The sequence below is a fragment of the Amia ocellicauda genome, chromosome 12, assembly GCF_036373705.1.
Source record: "Amia ocellicauda isolate fAmiCal2 chromosome 12, fAmiCal2.hap1, whole genome shotgun sequence".
Taxonomy (NCBI): domain Eukaryota; kingdom Metazoa; phylum Chordata; class Actinopteri; order Amiiformes; family Amiidae; genus Amia; species Amia ocellicauda.
Window position 1 is genome coordinate 16,740,216 of NC_089861.1, and position 6,000 is coordinate 16,746,215.

The following is a 6,000-nucleotide window of genomic DNA, read 5'->3' on the forward strand; positions in this document are numbered from 1 at the left end:
ACAGTTGAGAGTGTGTGCTGTAGCAACAGCTGCACCATCCCCTTTGAATGTACAATCAGCAATAGCTTTGGATCCTGCATTCAACAGCAGGAATGCTTGTCTGGCCCCTACCATGGTTTAGAGACTATTTTGGCATTATTTGAGGATATTTTCACTTTCATCATGGGGGCAGGGAACATGTTGTGGGTCGTCCAAGACTCTCTCCGGTCTGATCTCTTCTATATGGCCCACAATGAGGGAGATCATTTGGGCATACAAAAGTTGGGGGATAGGCTTTGTACTACTTTTTGGTGGCCAAACATATAGTAGTATAGTATAGTAGTAATGTCACCTCTTATGGGTGCTAATTTACAACCATGAACCAAGGCATGACAACATTGCCTATTATTGGGGGAGCTTGGGGAACCTGCCCATCCATGTTGGGTGCCCAGGATCTTGCCAATGCTGCAGCAAAATGGGTCACCTCTTATGGGTGCTAAGAGTGACCACATCATCACGACTACACCACCCCCTTTGAGTCGAGTGAGGAACTCACTACACCCACTAATTTCCCCCCAGGCAGGCTCAGTAGGACCCCAAGGCATCACAACACAGATGGATAAGGTAAGAACAAGCCATTTATTTTACGGTTTGTCAATACTGAAACAGGGCACAGACACCAGTATACTCTTCAATTGTATGCTTCTTTGTTTGTACAGGGAGCATCGCACACAAACCACACCAGGTAAGTATGTTATCAATTTGTAATCCACAAAGAAGCGAGACACACAGCTGCTTCACTGTCCTTGCCCTCTGCCTTCCCCTCCTGCTCTGGTTGTTATGGTTTGCTGCCGGTGCTCTGCATGTTACTCCATCAAGATCAAGTGTGTGTCTCCTGAAAGAGAAATTTCACAGCCTTTTGTAGCCAGTTCCCTGGGTTAGGAGGGCAGGTGAGGGTAATGAGGAAGGAGGAATGCGGGTGAATCCATGTGAGAATGTTGTTTGTGGGGTATGCCTGGCAAACAACCAATAAACCCATAAACAAATTAATAAAGTAATTAAGGAAATATATGCAATAAAAACACCACACAGCAAACAAACCGTTAAAAATATAATAAGGAAAACAATTGATAAGGTTGTCTGCACTTGACATTCGCTGACAGCTGAACATCCGGGAGGACCTGTAAAGGAGGAAACCACATATACACACACCTGGCACAGACTGTGTGTGGACATTTCTCCCTGGTACAAGGATGGTAAAGAACTACATTCAGGAGACAATGTTCAAGTTGCATATAGTGATGCTGTGTCTGAATTGACTATTGTGGACTTTTATTTTTACATGCAAGGATCCTGGCACACCAACCGGACACCAGGTTAATCAAAGGTACAATTTTTTATTAAATACAAGTAACAGATCAATAAAGGACAGAGCAAACGATCAGCACAATACATTAAAGAGGGACATATATTGATCAACTAAAACCGGTTTAAAATGCCTTTACTAGCCTGGGCCATATACCATAAAATCCCTACCCTAATATAGAAAGAAAATGCAACCAAAGAAATATAATAACGATACTAACTAAAAGCCCTGCAATACTATGCTAAAACACTCCCTCTCTCACTATTCTATAAATTGACTGTGCAACACTGACCCTGGGCTTGCATCCACAGACAGCAGCACCACACACTACCACCACTAGGTAAGCATGTTATTAGGGCTCTGTGGGAGTCTCTCTTCGCAAGCCATTTGCCTTTCACCTAGATGGATGTTGTGAAGGTACAACGCTTTAAAGCCCTGCACGGGCCTCAAATCTAGGCCCAGCCCGGCCCTTGTCCGACAGCTGATCACAACCTCGGCCCAAGTTTTTGTTTTCCCATTACACAGCCTATACTACTGTTGCAGCCATTAAAATAGTTCCGTTTTGTTTTTAATGGCAAAGTAGTTATATTTATTTTCGTTTCTTTATTAAGTTAATTTAGAAAAATGTTTGGATCATTTTTTTTCATGTTAAATTAAAGTTTTTGTTTTTCAAAGTGATGACCAAGCGGCCAGCGGCCGACAGTGAGTTGATCACGTTTGATCAATTTAGCCTCTCAAATCAACACTTGACTTGCCTACAATAAAATCCACTTCAGGCATATCACACAATGTTAGTTTAAATGTTTATTATCACCACCACAGTAAAAAGGCATTTTTGACGAGCTGACCAGGCTGCTCTGCTGACCGCAATGTCGTGCGGAAAAATTAGCGAACGGGCTGTACGTCCTAAACATCTGACCTCAAAAATCAATCGTCACCACAGAACATGTCCATTCTGATTTCCAATAGTTTCCAACAGTTAGACTAATGAAAATAAAGTCCAATCAAACAAAAAACAAGACAGCCTCCTAGTCTTAACATGGCTACAGCCAGAAGAACAGTCTCTTACAGAGCATCGTGGAGAACAAGCACAGCATCCACAGCGCAGGTTTCAGTCAGTCCTGCTTCTTCTGTCCTCGTCCAGCTGCGCTGAAGACGCGCTGCTGCTGCTGCCGCTGCCGGGGACACTAACACCATGCGAGCCGGTCTGCGCAGGCGTGGTAGCTCTCGTGTTGTCCGTGGGAAACCTGTGTGCGTGTATGTGCGTGATCAGACTGTGTCATGCGTGTCAGTGTGATAGATTATATAACATCTTTCTATGTTTGTTTTACCATCATCAACTTCTCATAGCTTCTTTTAATTAATTAATGTCTAAAAGGAGGAGCCTAAAACAGGCCCGATGCCTGGCCCGCGTGTGAACTATGACGTGAAAATTGGCCCGAAGCCCGGCCCGAGGGGCGTCAATAAGTCAGGGCCTGTTGGGCTCGGGCGGAAATGTAGGCCTCTACAACGCTTCAGTTGAAGCAACCCTTCGGATCCCAGTGAATCAGGCACCCCAGTGAGCGCTTCCAGTAACAGATGAGACTTTTCAACAGGAGACGAGCGCTCGGGAAGAACGAATTCACAGACACCGAAGTCTGTTCGTTTATCTTCGTGTATTGAAAGTTTCACACAGCCTTTTATACATCTACAAGCAGTATTTCAAAGGAGTTTCGGGGCCGTCCCGAAACTGGATGATATCTTCTTGGCATATGTCAGTTCTTTTCTGAGACACGGGAAGCGATAATTAATAAGGTATTCTTTATAATTAGTTTAAGCATGGAGGCATTGATATCAAAGACACAGTAAACAAAATTTCATAAGGTTTTCTTTGTAATTAGTTCAGACATGGAAGCACTGGTACCGAGGACACACTGTACTAATAAGAACGTGTTAATAGATCATTTCGGTTCGTTACCCAAAGAATTTCCACGGCAGCAGAAATTGCCACACAGATAAGTCTGAGCAGAGAAATCATAATAAGAATAAGTTTTAACTACTAACTTACTGGAAAGTTTCTTGTATTTTCTAAGAGTTATACAGTGGTTATATACAATACATAGGGGGCAATTTTACCCCAACAGTTGCCCTCTTTAATGAAACATGAACATGAAAATTGCGAAAAGTTGTTTCAACCATTAGATATAAAAATACATTTTAGACATGTTCATCACAAAGTAAGCCCTCTTGATCAGAATCTGTAAACACAGTGATCCCCAACAATATGGCACACACCTCCTTTCTTAGCAAGGAGCATATCTAAGCTGAGTTGTCATGAGGCGTGTGGCTGTTAATTCAGTGTTAATAGCTTCAAGAGCTGTTATCGTGTCATAGTAAATTGCGCTAATCTATAATGAAAATGTTCAAAAATGTGCCACTGCTGCACAGTGCTGAAGGGAGAAAAGACAAGTCCAGAATCTCCTGGCCATAAATGTGAGGCGATGTTCTTCAGGTATGGCATATACTGATGTGTCAACCGAAGCCCTCTTGTGTCTTTTCATGTGATCTGGCCTTTTAGGAGGCCGTCCGTGGTTCTCACTGTCAATTAAGGCAATGTAAAGACCATCTGTGGGATGAGTAAAAGTGCATCTCCCTGACCAAGTTGCTGCGAGAAATCCTAATAAGAACAAGTTTTAACTAGTAACTTACTTGAAAGTGTCTTATATTTTCTAACAGTTATACAGTGGGTATATACAATGCATAGGGGGCAATTTTACCCCAACAGTTGTCTCATTCAGGTATTTCCAACCAGACAGTGCTCTCTCCCCCACAGCAAGTGCCTCCGCCTGCTGCCGTGATCTAAGGGTCAGAAAAATTTGCTAAATACACAGTCTCTTACAAGTGCAAAAAGCCAAGTGTTCCATGGGCGGCAGCAGGGAGGACTCATGGGAGGTGCAGGCAGTGGTAGCATTCCTAATTAAGAGTTACCTTTCGGTCTTCACATGCACACATGTCCAAAGTATCAAGAGAATAATCACTTAGCTTTTCCCTGGAAGGAACATCCTCTCCAGCACAGTTGCAACATCTTCCCCACGCATCAGGAAATGCTGTCCTCTGATCACGGGCTTATAATTCACTCAAAAAGACAAAAGCCACACGTCTTCGCCGCCACCGCCGCACACTACTGTACCTCCCGTCTTGTCTATACCCCACGCACTGCACCAGCTGATCTCACGCCCACTCTCGGCTGGGGGTCTGCAGGTGCAGAGGGCAGAAGCATGCAACCCCGGGGTCCAGGGGTCCAGGGGTCCATGATTCCTCCACGCCCCCCCGCCTGTCCCGGGTCCCTGTGCAGATGGTCAAGGATTTTTAAGCCTTGGGGCTGCCCATCTCCAGCCCGCGCTGCCACATGCACCCACATGGACGGTCAGGGCACGCACCCACCTATGCTCTCCCACCACCCATTCACTCTGCCCTTGGCAGGGAACCCAGAGATAGCCGCCACCACCTCCACTCTTACTGTGCTGCTGCACATCTTGGTCTCTCTGATCTGATCTCTTCTCCACTGGACCAACCAGTCTTTAACCTCTGGCGGGTCGGGGCATGGTTGAAGGATTCCAGAAGAAGCACGTGGCAAGTCCAAAGGAGGGCAGGTGTTTCGCTGGTGTGCAAATGAAAGCACACGTGCAAGTAATAAAGCAATTAAGTAATTAAGTAAAAAGTAAACCAAAGTGTAAAGTGAATTGAATAAATAAATATATACAGAACAAAATATACATATCAGAATATAAGCCAGTGAATAGATGAAAATAAATACAAAAATATAACAAATGAGAAAAACATATAAGGCTTTGTTTAATAACACTATGTAACAAAAGTTTTGTTCCTGTGTAGTAAGTGTTATTTCCTAATTGCTTATGCCTCAAAAGTATAGAAAATGTATACAATGATATTTTGAAATGTAACTATTTCCAATGAGGAAACGGGCGACTTTGTGTCTTTTCGTTCACATAAAGTCAGAAAAAAAAACCATATGAATCCAAATTAACATGTATTTATACTAAAATAATACAAAAATGACTACAAAAGATTTGTATTTACAGTATAATCATAAATCTCAAAAAACTACTCGCTTCTAAATCTTTTGTAGTCCCTGGTGTTTGTCCTGTCAATTCCAGTGTTCAATGCTGAAGATGTGTACTGGAATGTGTCAACTATTAAAGGTATTGGGGAAGTCAAAAATGTCTCGGTGTATCTGAATAATGATTTGCCTAAGACTATCATGTAAGGCAGGGGAGGGCATGCCATGCTTGAGCAGGGATTTTGTCTTGATAAGGGGAGACATATTGCTTTTTACTGATCATTTTGATTCTGAATTTATGCAAATAATCATCCATAAAGCTTATACTCAAGTGGGGTATAGAGGTGATGGTAGCTGGTGTGTTACTATGGGGGAACCTCACTATGTTTATACCTCCATTGTCTGCCCTGTTTCCACACAACCTTCTGTTTTTCTCCTGGAGTTACTCTGCGAATTGGCAATATTTTGATACCATTCATTCCTATTGAACCTCTGCAGGAGTTCTCATCTGATTCAAATTCAACAACAAACAAACCAAATTATTATTGATGTAGATTATGTTGATAACCTCTGGTGATGGACAAATACTTTGGCA